The sequence below is a fragment of the Pelodiscus sinensis genome, chromosome 13 (assembly GCF_052426305.1).
Source record: "Pelodiscus sinensis isolate ZL-2025 chromosome 13, ASM5242630v1, whole genome shotgun sequence".
Classification (NCBI taxonomy): domain Eukaryota; kingdom Metazoa; phylum Chordata; order Testudines; family Trionychidae; genus Pelodiscus; species Pelodiscus sinensis.
Window position 1 is genome coordinate 3,795,137 of NC_143064.1, and position 17,175 is coordinate 3,812,311.

A 17,175-nucleotide genomic window follows, 5' to 3' on the forward strand; every position below is an offset into this window, starting at 1 on the left:
GAGATTCAACGTCCACACAGTCACACGGGTTGGCAATGCCACCTGGAGCGTGGCAAGCTACAGCTAGACCAGCTCGCTCTAACACAGTCATAACACCACACATACTTGGCATTCCACAGAATCCAGGAGGGCAATTTCCCTGAACAATCTGCAACCTCTTCATTAAAACACTGATCAATTAAACACATAGCTCGCATGAGCAATTCATATACAAACCTGACCAGTGGATGAGCCTGGAGAGACGTTAAAGGCAAAGGTGGGAATATTCCGTAGGAGCCTGTCGGCCAGTCCCTGCCACTAACGGGTAGACTGGGCTCTCTCCCTAGCCAAACGCAGTCCCACCCTACGTGTTTAGTAGCTTTCAGGAACTGGGAATGTCTCTGCTTTTGTGGGTTCATGGGGATTCCAGTTCCAACAGGATAGCCCACCGGAAATAAGGAAAGGCTGCAAAAGTAAGGAAAGCCAACTGGACGAAGGACTCTGCCTGGCATCCGTTAACTCCCAGACAGTCAAAGAGAGGCTCAAGGTGCTTTACCGAGCGGGGAAGGAGCAGCCCGTGAAGTGGTAGTGAACCAGCTGGAGATTTGATTGGCACCAAAGGGAGAGAGGGGATAGCTTCCGGGGAGTATCACAGTGCAGGAGAGGGTAAATTGTCATAGCTCTATTAAATCACCCCAGCTGAGAATCTGCCCCAGGGACGAAAATGCTACTCGACCTGAGAAGAGAGGCAGGATCAAGCCGTGAAATGAAAACACAAACCCGACCTCCCAGAAGAAGGCAGCCCTCCGAAGGGTAAGGAACAAAAGGAACGGAGCGAAGTTAGGTCTACAGGGCTCACAGAGAGCAGGAAGCAAGCTGTTCCAGGCATCGGATTCAGGAAGAAGACAGCTGGCACCTGACACAGTGAGCCTTTAGCGCTGCTATTTGACCCCAGACCGTGCACGGTCGGAGGAGGGGCCGGACGGGGTGTCTGCAGAAGACGGGCTGGCAAGGCACGTCCCCTTATGTTCGGCGCCAGAACTCAGAGTCCTTGGACGTGGGCAGGGATGTGAGCCGAGGTGACAGCAAGGAGGTCTGAGGCAGTCAAGATGGCCGCCTGCACAGGGAACAGCCCGGCTGGCCAGCACAGATAGGGGAGGCTAGGAGATGGTTAATACAGGAGCCAGGACAGAAGCTCAGATGAGGGAATTTCAGGGAACAGAAGCAACTGAACAGCTAACGGCGAGCGCCTCCACTGCTTTCCCCGTTATTTCGTCCCTAGCTGGGGGGGGGGGGGAAGGACGGCACCCCAACATCCTCACGCCTCACTCAGGCTGGGAACGGGACTGCCCTGGGGTGGGACATGCCTCATCCCACCCCGGCTTGAAGGATACCAGCCCAGGAGTTAATTAGGGATGCTCAAAAGCAGTTAATTAGGGAACCGTTACAAATCCTAGTGGTTCCACGCTGCGGGCTCTGCAGTATAAAGCTTGTACTGTGGAGCGCACATGGCAGCCGGCTCCTTGGGGCGGGGCCGGCAGCCAGTACATGCTGGGAGCCAGCTCCCAGCCCTGTTCCTGGGGAGCTGGCTGTGCCATGGGCTCCGCAGTACCGGCTCCCACCGACGGCTCTCAGGGAGTCGGCTGCCGTCCCATGCTGCTGATACAGATGCAGCAGTGTGGGGTGGCAGACAGCTTTCTGGGAACTGGTGCATGCTAGGAGTTGGTTCTTTCTTCAACCTAAGGGATTATCGAGGGTTATGATGCAACAGCACCCAGGGAAAGAATCCCCCTTTGGTGCAGGCGGGAGGGACACCAGAGGCCAGAAGCAGAAAGGAACAGAGACAAATATCAGCCGTTCAAGAGGCAGGGACGGTGAGTCACCTGGAGAAGAATAAGGGACCCACGTTCTCACTTTGTCCATACTGTAATCTTTGCCTTCCTTGGGGCCTTGGCCATGCCTAGAAAAATCACGTCCTTTATTTGGACTGTGGCTGACTGCGCCGTAGGGCAAGCGGGTGTCTCTGCAGCAGTGACATGCACAAGAGTGACAAAAAGTCCCTCTTGAAATAGCCTTAGTCACTGCTTGCATCTTGCATTCCCTCCCTCTAAGCAGCCCCCGTTGGAAACGGAGACGCTGCCTGGCACAACCACGTGGTTGCTCTCCGAAGTCGGGCAATTGTTTTTCCTTTGAGAGAGATGGGGATGGGAACAGCCACCTCCCAACCCATTCCCAGTCCTTCATATTAACCCAAAGCGGCGCTCTCCGTTTGAACCTTATGCTCAAGAGAGAGTCTCAATTTAAAAAATGAATAATGACCCTGCAGACAAGCGCTAGAGCTGCGAGTGGTTCCCAACCTTTCCCAACATGCACCGGGCCCCTTTTCAAACTGTTAAAATTTTACAGACCACCTTCCCACCTCCCGCCCCATGGGAGGCCTTCCACTACGGACCATTAACCCAATGAACCCTGAACTCTCGGAAAACGTTCCACAATGATGTTGCTGTTACTATTACAAACCCGCCGGCACAGACATTGCTAACTAAACATCTTCATGGTCCCAAAAAGTCATACAACAACATCAGCATCATGCTTATTTGGGCATAAGTTTTTGTGGGTAAAAACTATGTCTGACAAAAACGTCCACAGTAGTGCAATATAATCTAATCTACATAGAATCATACAACACTAGAACTGGAAGGGACCTCGAGAGGTCGAGTCCAGTCCCCTGCCCTCACGGCAGGACCCAGCACCATCTACACCAGCATTTCTTAAAGTGTTTTCCGTGGCACACTGGCAGTCAGAGATATGCCAAGGAGAGAAGAGAATAATTCAAAATGGCTGCCTCCTTTTTTTTTTTCCTTAACAAAAAAATCCCTGGTGTGCCCCATAAAAAAAAATTGTTTGGTGTTCCTCAGTCTTAAAAAGTTTAAGAAACACTGGTCTAAACGATCTCTGATAGATGTCTAGCTAACCTGCTCTTAAACATGTACTGGTTTTTACCCACAAATGATTATGCCCACATAAATCTGTTAGGGTATGTCTACACAGCAGATGGCAACTGGAGTCAAAGCCTGCAAATCTGATTCTCACAGCGAATCCCGTTGACCTCTAGGAGCTATCTGCATAAGGGCTGCAAAATCAGAGCCGAGCACGGTAACTTGTGAGAGACCGGCTGCCCGAGGAGTGATGTCAGGGCACTGTTGGGGGGGATACGGACCCTGAGCTGCTGTGCAGGTCTCCTCCTCGTTCCCTCCAGCTACCTGGAGAACAGCCCTGCTGTTATCAGACAAAAACTAACACACAGAGGCCTGATTATAAAGGACACAGATCATATGATGGCTGGGCACAAACATCACACACGGGAGCTCTGCCAACACGCCAGAAAAGCTCAGCAAGGAGGACCCAGCACCCCAAGATTGGAAACAGGGACACTCAGAGCCCTGGAAACTCTCGAGGTGAATGACGTGTCCCTGGAGCCATTCACAATCCATATGGATGTTTGATATTGTAACAAGAACGGGAACAAGGAGATAGCATCCCTGCAGCTAAAGAGAAGCATGTTTGTTTCTGAACAATTCCTCCAGTATATTAAGCACAATTCATTCTTATGCAAAGACAGCCCTGAACCGCTGCCAAGGTCAGGGAGACCTTGCTTTATCTGCAGCAGAAGGGGCAGTTGCACAAGTTTTAACTTGCACGCGTTACATTTTTTCCTTGCATTTTCTCGGTTTCTGTTTTCCTCACCACTAACGCCCATGCATCTTGCTGTCGGGAGCCAGATTATTCGATCTATCCTGGGCTGTCACGAGTGTCAGCCCAAAATCTTGATGTATGGCCAAAAAGTCCAGCGAACATTTTTCTCAGTGTGTTGAATAAGGAAGAGAGCAAAGACAATAATAAAAACAGCAGAGCAATTTGCAAAGGAAACGTTCTCTACAAATACTGCTAGCGTGATCCACCATAAAGCCAGACTTCCAGAAGCATTCGGCCTACTCGTGCACAAGGACCTTTGCCCTAACCTCTGAAGAGGTGGGGTAGATTCTAATAGCTGGGCATGCAAATATTAGGTGCATGTGATTGTAATGAGAAACAGGTTAAAACAAACAAAAGGAAGTATTTCTTCACAGTCAACCTGTGGAACTCCTTGCCGGAGGCTGTTGTGAAGGGCAGGACTTTAACAGGGTTCCAAAAAGAGCTAGTTAAATTCATAGAAGTTAAACCCATCAATGGCTATTAGCCAGGATGCGTAGGAATGGTGTCCCTAGCCTCTGTTTGACAGAAGCTGGGAATGGGTGACAGAGGAGGGATCACTTGATGGTTTCCCGTTTTGTTCATTCCCTCTGGGGCACCTGGCATTGGTCACTGTCACAGGACACTGGGCTAGATGCACCTTTGGTCTGACCCAGTGTGGCCGTTCCGATGTTCTTATGTCAATGCAAGTGCTGGGTTGTACCACCTGTGCGTGCAGATCGTAGTGTGCCCACAAGTATGTGCCTTTGCAAACCCAGACCGGCCAGGGGTCTGACATCAGCTGTTCTTTTCAAGGTGCAGGCCTTGCAATCATGGCCCGATGTGGGGTGTAAAATGGGTGCATTCCTGCGCCCTGGGACAGCGCCGCCGCCAGGGCAATATAATCTGCCCCCTGTAGAATCCAGCGGCTGACAAGGGCCAGGAAATGAACATTTAGTGCTTGTACAGCATCCTCCGCCCTCGACTCTCACCGCGTTTCACAAACATTACGGAACCAAAACCTTCCTGGGGCGACTGCCAGGGAGTTCCAGTTTCCCTGCTCTCCTCACAAATGGGGAAGTGGAGGTGAAGTAATCGAACACGAGAGTCCACAGCAGAGCTGGGAACAGAAGCCAGAGTTCACCCTCACCACACCCTGCTCTGTCCAGCCAATCGCTGAGTCTCTGCCTCTGTCCTCTTCTTCTAATAGCCACCATCATGCTGGAAAGCCAGGCCAGGCCTGGCTCCCCCAGCCGCGTGTCAGTCCAAAGGAAGGAGCCGACACTGTGAAACCAGACAGGGCATCCACTCACCTTCGGAGCATCCAAAATTTTTGACTACGGGGACTGCCTCACGTTCAGGACACAATCCTGTGAAGTGCTAAGTCTGCCCCCCTCTCTCTGACCCGTTTGGCACCTGAGGTCATCCAGCACCTCCCAGCGCTGACGGTCCCTTGCTACTGTATCTGTCCGGCGCCTGGGGAAGCCTTGGCAGATATAAATGCTTTCCTAAAAGGGGCTGGCGGGCGGGGAAGGGCAGGGTGTAAAATAGCTCCCCGGGACCCGGAGGAGGAAAGGGCAGTGGAGACACATTTTAATCGCCTTTCTTCCGGTGGGGGGTCGCTCATCTTCACCACCCAACGAGCCGGCCATGGAGCAGCCAGAAAAACACACGCTGGCTGGCAGCCTCAGGCTCTGGTTTCTCCAAGGAGGAGGAAGGCTGGTCTTACAGTTTAGGCCCAAGAACAGCACTTCCCAGATCTGGGCCTGATTCCTTGCTCCATCTCAAACGCTGTGTGAGAGGCCTGGGGTAAACCACACAGTCGATCACCTCCTCTACTCCCTGCCTGTCACGAGGGTTAATATCATATTAACTTCTTCCCACCCTTTGCGTACGTCTATGCTGGACCTCAGCAGCTCCAGGAGACATGCTCACGACAGCTCACTAACAACAGAAGTATGGCTGGAGCTGTGTGAGTAACTAAGCCAAGTACGACCCTGCTTGAAATCTAGGGTGTGCATTTGCTGCTTGCACTGCTGCGGGCTGCACAGCAGTTTTCAGGTTGACCAGAGTAGCATGTCTATCCATGCTGGAAATTACAGCTCTAGATCCAGAACACAGACAGACCTAGAGTCTATTTGGATTGCAAACTCTTGGGCCATGTCTTCACTCCTGGGAAGATCGATGCTGCTGTGATCGATCTTCTGGAGTTTGATTTAGAAGGTCTTTACTAGACCCGCCAAATTGAACGCAGAGGGCACCCTACTCCCTCATCAGCAGCCGGTACTCCTGCTTCTGTGAGGAGTAAGGGAAGCCAACAGGAGCATTTGCTTCCATCAGCTTCGCGCTGAAGGGACAGTGAGGAAACTCAAATTAAGACACATCAACTCCAGTTCCGTAATTAACACAGCTGTAGTTGCAGATCTTGATTCAACCTTCCCCTTTAGTGTAGGCCGGGCCTTAGGAGAAAGGACTGTTTTACTAGGAGTCCATGCAACTCTGAGCATAATGGGGCCCTGATCCCTACTGGACCCCACACACTACTGTATACAAATCATCACTGAAATGGAAAATAAAAATATTACTTTTACTGCATTCATCCCAGGCCATACTGGAGCCTTATTGGAAGGTTAGGCACTCAGCTGAAGAGATGTTGCAGGTACAGTTGTGACCCTATGTCCCCATATTTTTATGGAAATGTGTCTGAATATGAATATGCATAAGTCAATTATGCTTTATGCAAAAGAGGGCAAGTAACGTATCAAGAACTTGTGATTCCCTACATGTGTATATTCTATTTGTGTGCATGTCTCCTTCTTCTGTGTGAAGTAAAACATACAAAATGTAAACCTGCTTATTACTAGGTCGTCTAGTGAAAGCCATTTGGGTACTTAAGTAACTTAATGGCCCAGCGCTCAAGACAACGATCCGTGAGTGGTTTTGTTTTTCCCATAAGCCCAAACTGTGGTTGGTCCTACAGAGACAGGTGACATGGTTACCTGGTGCTGGAATCCATCCGGAATTTAGTGTTTCACCACAGGGATGGAGGGAAATAGGACAAAGACTCCCTGCCCTGAGAAAATTATCTTTACGGGAGGATGAGCAAATAATAATTGTCTTCAGCTGGCTTCTGAAACTGCTCCTCTCCACAAGAGGACACATGAAGAGACTTGGAAACAAAGAACAGTAACGAGGGGAGAAGCTGTTAGACCTAGTTCAGAAAAAAGATCAGTTCTGTCTTGTGCAGAATCGTACATGAAATAAGAACTAGGGGGAGATAGTTTGTAACAGCTTCTCATGTATTAGGCTTAGCTGGCATGTTTTGTTTTATTTTTGCTTAGTAACTTACTTTGATCGGTCTGTTTTCACTTGCAACCACTTAAACCCTACGTTTTATACTTAGTAAAAACACTTTTGTGTATCATTAAACCCAGTGTAAATAACTGTTACCGGGGGTGGAAGGGAACAGCTGTGCGTCTCTCTCTTTCATTGATAAAGAGAGAAAACTTTATGAGCTTGCTCTGTGTACAATTTTTAAATGGAGTAAGATGGATTTATTGGGGAGGGGTTGGTCCTTATCTAGGGCTGCGCTCCTGGGTGCGGTCAAGTCGCTGTAACTGAGTGCTCTCAGAGCTGAGCTGTTATCAATGCCTGGTTACACTGTTGGGGAGCTGTTACCCCAACTCTGTGTCTTGGCTGGGGGAGATCAGAGCTTCTGGCCCTGCAAGACAAGAGGATGGGGTGCACCGGAGGGCACGCAAGTGAGCTCAGTGGTATGATCAGTGCAATGGGTGACAGCTGCAAGGGGATTGCTGTGAGTATCTGAACACTTGTGGATTTGGGGATCTAAAGAAAGACAGCATCATCTACTAGCAAAACCTGTCTCACTGAATGTACTGTGTCTTTGTTAAAATGAAACTGACTATAAGGTTTTATAAGGGAGAGTGGCGGGAGAAGGGGTAATTAACTACATTTTACTTTTTAGGGCCGGGGTGGGAAAGTGTCCGCAGGTTGGATCCAGCCCACCAAGCCGGCTAGTCTGTCCTGCAGCCGCCCTGCCACTCTCCAGCCCAATACAAAGTCTCCTCCCACCGCCAGGAGCGCACGACACCTAGAGGGAACCACCAGCTGTTCAAAATAGCTGGTGGTTCTCTCTAGCCACCAGGGAACAGGAGGCAAAGACTTCACGTGCTCCCCCGCCCCCAGAACCATCAGGGTCAGTGGGTGGGGGAGCACGGGAAGTCTCCTGGTCCCATCTCCTTCTGCGAGAAGCCCTGCCCCTTCCAGGATGGCCAGGACTACTTCAGAAATGTGTCAAGTGGCCCCACTTCCAAAATGATTGCCCGCTGCTGTTCCAGGGGATCCTAAGTTTCAACGCTAGCTCTTGTCACAACTGAAAATGAGTTTAGGGACTAAAATGAGAGCTGGAGCCCTTTGTTCTCAGCAGTCTCATGGCGGAGAGGCCCAGAGCGAGGGGCTACTACCACAGCATCTGCGCTATTTCGTAAGTATAAAAACCACAAACCGCTTGGTGTGAACTGCCCTGGCAACCAGCACTACTGAACGAGCGGGAATGCTTGAACTGAAAGACCGCCGCCGCACCAGCTCTATCCATCCACCCCATCTCACCCCCTCAATGCCTTTCATCGGACAAACCGCACTGAGGACTTATGGGGCATACCTGAAGAGACGGGGCTGCACCGATCGTATCTTTTCCCTAAATAGAAGCAGTCTCTGGAAGGATTTAAAATGAGAATTTCATAGTCAATAGATGCCATAGGCCACTACAACAGAGAAACAGCAGAGATTAATTTGGACCAATCCAGTCCAGGGTAATTTTTCCCACTTAGACTAGGACTGAAGTTTGACCCTTGGAGCTGCCAGAGCAATTTGTCCCTTCCCCCATCCTCATATATTTTGTTGAATTTTTGTTTTCACAGACACGTCATTTTTCTGGTGTGCAGGGGTGGGCTTTTTGTTTGTTTACACATCCTGGACATTTTTTGCAAAAATGTTCATGGCGTCTCAAAAAAAAAAAAAAAAGATGTTGAAAAAAAGTTTTGATGGAAAATTCCGTTTTGATGGAAAATTCAGTTTTATGGCCTGACACGTGTAAGAAATACCTGATACGGACCAGCATTTAGAGAGCACTCCCACTCCCAGATACGAAAGCACTTCACAAAGGTGGGCACGTATGGTGTCAATCGGTACAATGGGATACCTGGGGCAGCCGAGAGCAGTTTTTCACCTTTCTGTGCCTGGATTTCTCCACGCACAGAACAAGGGTGAGCCAGAGCTCCTTAGCAAAGCCCGTCGGCAAGCTAACGAGAGGTTCTGGGTAAGAATGAAGACCCAGCAGAAATGTCGTCTTCACAGCTTTGCTTTCTGTGCTGAAGCTTTTCCTTTTCTATTCTCCTGGTTCTCGTGAGGCGCCTTCTTTGACACGGACCAGCAGCCGTCCTGGCATGAGACGGGCAGCAGAGGGACACGGAGGCAAAGCAAACAGAGGCACATTTTTGGAAGTGGTCTGAGGCGTGAAAGCCTGCGCAGGGCAGGGCTTCTAGTCTGCGTGCCGTGAAAGGCCCGCAACAGAGCTGACGGCCTGTTTGTCTTCGTGGCGGGCAGGGACTGACAGAAAGCCAGAGCTTTGGTCGGAAATGCCCCCTTTTAGAGGTGGAAGACCAAGCCTGACGCGAAAGACTTTGGTCCAAAAAGCCAGGAACTTCAGGAGGGTGGGGGGGGGGGAGTCTTTCTAGCAGGAGCAGCGCACCGAGAGCTGCGCGGGCGAACAACAGAAAAGCCAGTAGAGGCTACAGTGCTTGGGAGGACGTGGGGGTAACAGCAATGAAGGCTGAGAGGGCTCTGAATTCACAAGCGAAGCCAGAGATTCCAGTCCGTGTCCAACTGTGAAAGCAGGGCCACATGCCGGCAGTTCTCCTTAAATCCTCTTTCCTTTAGGTGGGCGGAAGCTATTCTCCATCCTTTCCCCCTTCTAACCAGGCCCGGCCTACAGACGTCAAGCCTCTTTCCAGCTTCGTCCACAGAGCCGTCACATCTAGGATGCTGTAACAGAAAAATCTTACTTAACGCTTTTGGCTGGATTCCACAGTCTACTTGGTCTAGACCTGACCCCGTTCTTCCACTGCGAGCTTAATCCTGTGCTTGAGGGCGGAGAGCACACATGGGGACCCCGGCGCAGGCCTGTCAAAGCTCACTCGGCTTCAGCTGCCAGAGCTCCCAGGCTCTCGTTTGATCACACTGTACAAACACAGTCTGTTGACTAAAGGCTGGCGTACAGAAAGAGGGGGAGGGACTATCCTGTGGACATTTTTCTCACCGCTGCATCTGGGACAGAAAAAGCAAACAAGAATTTTCACTTGAGATCCTCTGAGGTAAATTCCTGCCACCACGCACAGGTAACGGGACACCAAACTCCACTGAACAGTCAGGAGTCTCCCATCCACGGTGGCTGAAAGCATGCCTCGCATTGTTCCAACTGCCCCAAAAGGTTATTCAGTCTCCACTTTGGAGCCAGGATGTCAGCGCAGCACCTGACCCGACCACAAAGGACGATGTGACTAGCGACCGCGGTAACGCCTTATGAGGCTTCAAACACCTCAGACCTGGATTCCTACGACATCTCTTCCTCTGGCCTCAACCTGCGCACGATTCGTTCGCAATGCAGCTGTGGCAATTACTCTCCTCCCTCGTGACTGTCACCACAAGCTTTCTTCTTGGCCTCCCTCCCGTGGCATGCGCTTCTCGATCACATCGTCAGGCACTGCTTATCTTCACTGTCAAGGCCTTCCCAGGGTACCCCACACACCTACCAAATACCATTCAGTAGCGTGATGCCACCCTTGTTACATTTTCAAACAAGCACCTTCATCCATGCTGCCCAGAAGGGTCGGGAAGAGTTCCCACAAACTTCTGCGGAGCTGCCTCTCTGTCTTACCAAACCCTCCTTCAAACTCGTTTGCTGTGACACCTTAGCAACAGTGGGGCCAACAGTATGCGAAACCACTGTCCGACACACAGACCAATATCCCTCACTGTTTCCTTGTACTCCTCGGGCTGGTTGGCTCCATCTTGCCTCACACTTACATTGTAATCTCCTTGGGGCAGAGACCATCTTGTTCTGTGTTTGTACAGTGCCTAGCACCATGCGGATTGGCCCTTGACTGGGACTCCTGGGCACTGTGATCATATAATACAAAAGCAGTGGAATTATCAACGAACCACCGAGTTATCTATCTAACCAGTGAGACGTCATTTGCTCTGGTTCTGAGAAGACAGGATAGCTGATAAACTTCCACACAATAATAATATATGGCAAGAAGCCAAGCAGTTCTCAGACCTAGTTCTCACTAATGATTACCGGGAAAGGGAGGGAGGGACTAAAATCTGCATTACTAAGTAAACTGTACATAGGAGCACAGTTCCCGCTAAGGTGAGCGGCTGCATAGCCGCACACGCAAAATTCTCCCGCTGCCCACCTCCTCTGGAGAGCCTCACAGCACCACTCTGGTGGCTGCTCCGGTGGGCGGGGGTGGCTGAGATGGCGTGGTGAGGGAGCTGCTGGGGTCAGGGCAGGAGACTGCTCCAGTGGCCGTGGCTGCCACGTGGGCTGGGGCTAGGAACAGGACCAGCCGAGAACGGAACATGCTGCATGGCCAGGGGAGGGGGGGTTCTGCTCCAGCAGCCGGGAACGTGTATTTTAATATCGTGGGTGCCACGGTGGCACTCATCCGAACCAGCACACATGACCTCAATATTGGTGCACAAGCCAAAACTCACTCTGCTCACAGTTGGAAAATCTTAAGAGGGACACTGCATAGGAGCGCCATGCGATGAACTCTTTCAGTATCTGTTGCAGAGCAAATTTTTCAGATCAGCTCTTTCTTAAAATATGCATAATCTTAAAAAAAGAGAATGTAGGTACGTGACATAGGAACCGGGCAGTGCGGGATGAAGTGCCCACCGAACCAAATAGAATTTTCACTGCGCTTCGGTTCAGAGCCTCTATGTGTTCAATCAATCCTTTAAACCAGCTTTTGCTTGGTATTTTGGAAGGTTAAAAGATAAGACAAAGGCCACATCCTCAACAGAGGCAAATCAACGTAGTTCCATCAAGTCAATAGTGCCCTACCTACTCAGGCCAGCTGTGACGCTGACCCAAATGGGGTTTTAAAAGTACTTCTCGTACCCTTTTCATCAGGAAAATAGCGTCACATAGCATGGCACCATCCCTGCTGCAAAGTTACAAAGGGGCATTAATAAACAGAGCCCTGCAAATCCGCGGATATCTGCTTTGTATCCACGGATATCTCTGGCTCATTTTTGCAAGGACGGGTGCGGATATGACCTTTTGTATCCGCGCAGGGCTCTATTTAATAAAGAGACGAAGTGTAAGATGAGAGCGTCCCTCTGACGTGGCGCTAGTCAGGGATCCCTATAAGATGCAATTTTTATATGGGAACACAGACACGGCGTCAAAGCCCAATTAAATGAGTGCTAAAAAACACCAGGAAAGATCATTCCTTTGGTTAAAAGAATAAAAGAGAGCTGAATCACACCTGAAATTCAATAAAAAGCGCTAATCTAAAGCCACAAAGATATGTTCAAATTAAGGCCTTGATTTAGGAAAGTACTTAAGCCTGTACCAAAATCCTTTGCCTTCAGTGAGATTTAGGCATATGCTTATGGGTTTTCATGAAGGAGGACCTCCGGCAGCCATGTTTCCCTTATAAGAGTGATCAAAACCAGGGGTTAATGATGTAGCGTACTTCATTCTATGCCACACACCAAGGGTTTAGTTACTATTAAAGTCGAAGTCCTTATTTGTAATCAAGTTTCTTTGGCTGTCTGGATTTATGAGCTCTAACACAGGGAGGTGGAGTGGGGGATGTTTATTTTCTTACATAAAGAATCTGTCCCGACCAAACGATCACAGCCTGCCCTCTGCCTAACCCTGACAAACATAAAGCCCTCTCCCGCTTCACTTCTGCAAGGCTGCGATTAGGAGATTCGGGTCATGATCAAGCAGATTTCATGGTTTAATTCTCCTCTGCGTTTTCAGCTCTCTTCCTGGATGCCTGGCCCTCCCGCCTACATCTACATGAACGACAACAAAGCAAACCGTTCCCATTGAGAACGGGTCCTTGCCTGTGGAAAACGAGCCGCATTCCAGCGAGCATGCGCCCCGCGGAAGGGGTCTGATATTCCCCAAACACAGCCATCCGCCCCACACGTTACCACTACACACAGAATCCTTCATTCCTGCTCTCTCAAGCAGCAAGAATCCCAAGGTCAGGCCACCAGCCAGCCCCCTTCATTACTGCATCCGGGCTGGTGGAGCCTTATTTCTCAGCTGGTATTTCAGCTGGAAAGCTGCTCTGTGCCAGCGAACCTGTTAAAGACGCCAGCAATCCTCCGTAGCAGCCCTTCGCTCAAGGGACTTGCTTTCTGAAATCACTCGCCTGAGATTTGGTTTGGAGAAATCTAAGAAAAGCCACAGTTTTACATGGGCTTCACATACTCACGTCCTGATGACAAACCAAGGGCCTGAGCCAACATGTTAATAATCGGTTTGCTTAGAAAGGGCTGATCCCTTACTATGGATACATTCATTTATTACCGTTACGGATTTATAGTCGCACCATTTACTTGGTTGATGCTTTCTAAAAAATGAGGACAGCGTGTGCTCGGGGGGGCTCACAATCTAAAAACAGGTCCAGGAATGGGAACAACATCGACACATATTAACACAGCTCTACATTAGAAAGGGAAAGTGCCCAGCTAAGAGAGTTTACACATTCCAAATAGATATCCTTATTACGGTACAAAACTACCAGTAACACTTCTCTGAACATTTCATGTACTTTTACTATTTACGATATTCAGTGTCTGCATTCTATCCCAGTCTCGCTTGTCTTTACCAGCAGTGTCATTAGCTAAGACTCAGACACTGCTTCAGGTTGAACTTCTCTAGTCTGGCATCCTCAGGATCTAACAGGGCCAAACCAGGGAATTTGCCAAACCACGGGAGGTCGGTATTGTCTAGCAGCATTACCAACACTTCCAAGAGCCCAGTAAACAGTGGAAGACATTTAGGGGGAAAATTAGTGCTAAATAACAGCACAGAGCACTGAGAGTCAGGGCTGCAAACAAACTCTATGGGACTGCAGGAAACTTGGCCACACCCATGATCAGTGGACATCTGGCAAACTCAAATCATGCCGGACCACGGATGTTGCTGGACCAGAGAGTGTCACACTAGAAACTTTCAATCTCTACGACATCCCTATCACCAACACCACAGGGGAACTTTTGTTCTTGGTGCTCTGAAGTTTTTTAAATTTCATTCTGGGTCCTCTCTTTTCCTTCAGGAGCATTTGCCACGTGACTTTCTAAAAACAGCTCCTCATCAAAATGTGTATCCATCAAGCTGGACAGCTGCCAGAGCCACCAACATCTCTCTAAACAAACTGGAAACCCCTGCCATAGATTGCTAGCCCAGCCCCAAGCGCATGGCCATTCTGTAACACACGCTGGTGTCAAAAACTCATTTCACTCGTGACTGAAATCAGATGGTAAGTTCAGCTCACGAGGGGTGAAAGTTGAGAATCGAATGAACTCCCTTCTCTACATTTGTAATGGACAGGGGGGATGCTGACCAGCACCCGTTACTAAGGGGTTAAACTCAGGCAGGAAGCAAAGTTGTTGGCCAGGGGCCAGGAGAACCAATCGAGATAGAGGGATGAAATCTGAATTGGATATAGATCCTTGCCTGCTTTCTTTGTGTGGGAGAGATAAACCAGGAGTTGAAAGACACAGAGGCTGTGTCTATACTGGCATCAATTTCTGGAACTGCTTAAAACGGAATACTATTCCATTTTCAGTTTTTCCGGAAAAGGAGCGTCTACATTGGCAGGCTGCTTTTCCGGAAAAGCCCTTTTTCCGGAAAAGCATCTGTGGCCAATGTAGACGCGCTTTTCCGGAAAAGACTACTGGGCTGTCTACACTGGCCCTTTTCCGGAACAGTGTTCCGGAATAAGGACTTATGCCCGAGCGGGAGCAGAATAGTTTTTCCGGAAAAGCAGCTGATTTTGTACAGTAGAGCGTCGTTGCTTTTCCGGAAATTCAAGGGCCAGTGTAGACAGCTCGCAGCTTATTCCGGAAAAGCGGCTGATTTTCTGGAATAAGTTGCCCAGTGTAGACACAGCCAGAATGATGCAAACTCAGGCAGGAATACCATGTCTCCAAGGAATTTGGGGCATGGGAGTGGACTGAACAAAGAGAAAATTGGAAGTAAAAGGAAAAGTGAATCTAGTCGTGTTTTCTTTATTTTGTGGTTTGGTTTGAATAGCTCTGTGTGAGTCTGTGCCTCCCCTCCCCATTTACCATCTAGCACTGCGCCCAGAGACTTTTCCCTGTGTTTTAATTTGTTCTCCTTAGTTGCTCTGTAACAGCCAGAAATCAAGCAGGCTTTATCAAGTTTATCTTTTGTTTTGTAATAAAAAGATTATTTTAAGGTGATGATTTGATTCTTGTGTCCTAGAAGGTCGGTCTGTGTGTATCGGCATGCCTGAGATTGAGAGATTAGCTACTAGAGACTGCAGCTTGTTTTGCAGTTGAAAACGATTCCCAGTATACCTTCCCATGCTCGCTGTTACGCTGTGTGATAGCACTGCATACCCCAAGTGAGGGTCTCCATTCTTCAGTGCATGCATCTGGGTGGATTGCCACCTCAAGGCAGACCCCTAAGGAATCCAAGAGGCTTCCCACGGCCAGGGCTGACTGCTTGCGTGCTACACATTCAGGAACAGGGAAAGCAAAGTCAGGCAAACACATCAATCTGGAAGCCTGTAACACCGGGCCGTGTGGATGATCGCTTGCGACAGACAAACGGTGGAGCTGATTCAATAATGCAAACTCAGTCCCACCGCTACTAAGCTGTCCGTTGTATGGGTTTCAAATGCACACTCATTGCCGATAACAAGGTATTTGACCTTCTTTCAGCAGCAGCTTACAGCTACATTAAGCACCGCTCATATTCATCGATAAGTTACTACCCTTGTGGCATTGTTTGATCATTTCTAATTTAAAAATACAGCAGCTTCCAAGGAGCGGAACCCCGTCAATACAGCCTGATCCTTCGGCAGGTGGCAGGCCACGAACTGAGCCCTCTATCTGAGGCGGTTTCTAAATCCCCTGGTTTCTGCATTTCACAGCGGCACGGAGCTCTGTTTCTATCTGATGCAGGAAGTCGGGACGCGAGTCAATTCCAAACCCCGGTGCGGGGCTGAGTTTACAAATGCCAGTGTCTCCTTAGCAGCACACACTGGTTGCTTTTCAGCTGCAATCTGACGACACAGCACTGGACAACCAGCAAAGTAGTCAATTAGTAGACACACCCAAGATCACTCTGGGCTTCTCTGTGGATGTCAGGGTCCTTTTACAGGCGTAACTTTCCAACCCTCACGTGGCACAGAACTGATGATGTGCTGCTACTTAACAGCGTCTATTTATCTAATATCTTTGCAGCTATTGCCCATGGACTCCAAAGGGCAAATTTTAAATGATGCACAATAGCTTTGTAGTCAATTCTCCACTCTGCAATGCAGACGAGGGCCGGGCTGGAGGACCTACCGCCCAAGGCAGGCCCTGCAGGGATGGAGCATGGGACTTTGTGTAAAGAAGGGCAGAGTCGAGGGGGCTGTCTGAGAGATGGGGTGTAGGACTCATTAGGAATGTTTCGATGGATGCATTTTTCCATCACAGATGCCAATTTGTCAAAACCAAAACTGTTTACATGAAAGCCGATTTTGATTGTGTTTTTCCTCACTGTGGAAAGTATCTGGACAAAAACCAAAATGAAACTGTTTCATTTTTCAGATCCAAATATTTTTATTTGAAATTTAAGTTAATTTATATGGATTTTTTTTTTAATATAAAGGTGGGAGGAGAGGGGCGCGGGGGAAATAAGACCAAAAGTTTGGTTTGACCCAACCTGGATTTTTTTTTCTTTCAGATTTTTGTTCATGAAAGTTTTAGAGATTTCAACATTTCATCCCAGTTCAAGAGGGAAAAAAATTCAAAACCTCAAAAATTCTCTTAGGATGAGAGAACTGGTCTATGTGCCCAGCCGCAAGAGGGCGCTCTACCCAAGGGCCCTCTCCCTCCTCTCCACCAGCATATTCTGAACCCTGTGGACAGAGATTCTGCAGAAGTAGATGAGGCTTGAATAGTAATGGTACAGAGCAATGTTCCCTCTAATCGTTTCCATCCGTTCCCATCCATGTGCAGAATAAATTTTTATGTGCTCTGGTGCAATGTGTGAATGTGCACCACCACTAGAAACAAAACCTAGCTGTGGGCTCTCTGCTAATCAACTGGGCGGCATTTGAATCTCTCCTGTGCAGATTACAAGGAACACTGGTACAGAGCTAGCTTCACAAGACT

At 49.1% G+C, this 17,175-nt stretch overlaps 1 protein-coding gene across 11 annotated transcripts in view; it reads right to left on the reverse strand.

Annotated features, from left to right (window-relative positions):
• Positions 1 to 17,175, reverse strand: part of MBNL3 (muscleblind like splicing regulator 3) — a 125,139-nt gene that overhangs the window by 100,266 nt on the left and 7,698 nt on the right. The window contains exon 1 of one of the 11 annotated variants that reach the window (XM_089781799.1): positions 765 to 1,241. The exons of 8 other annotated variants lie outside the window; for them this stretch is intronic. The gene's annotated coding sequence lies outside the window, so the exon portion shown is untranslated. Of the gene's footprint in view, positions 1 to 216; positions 660 to 715; positions 737 to 764; positions 1,242 to 17,175 lie in introns of those variants that run through there. 2 more of the 11 variants (XM_089781800.1, XM_089781801.1) reach the window with 2 other exon arrangements.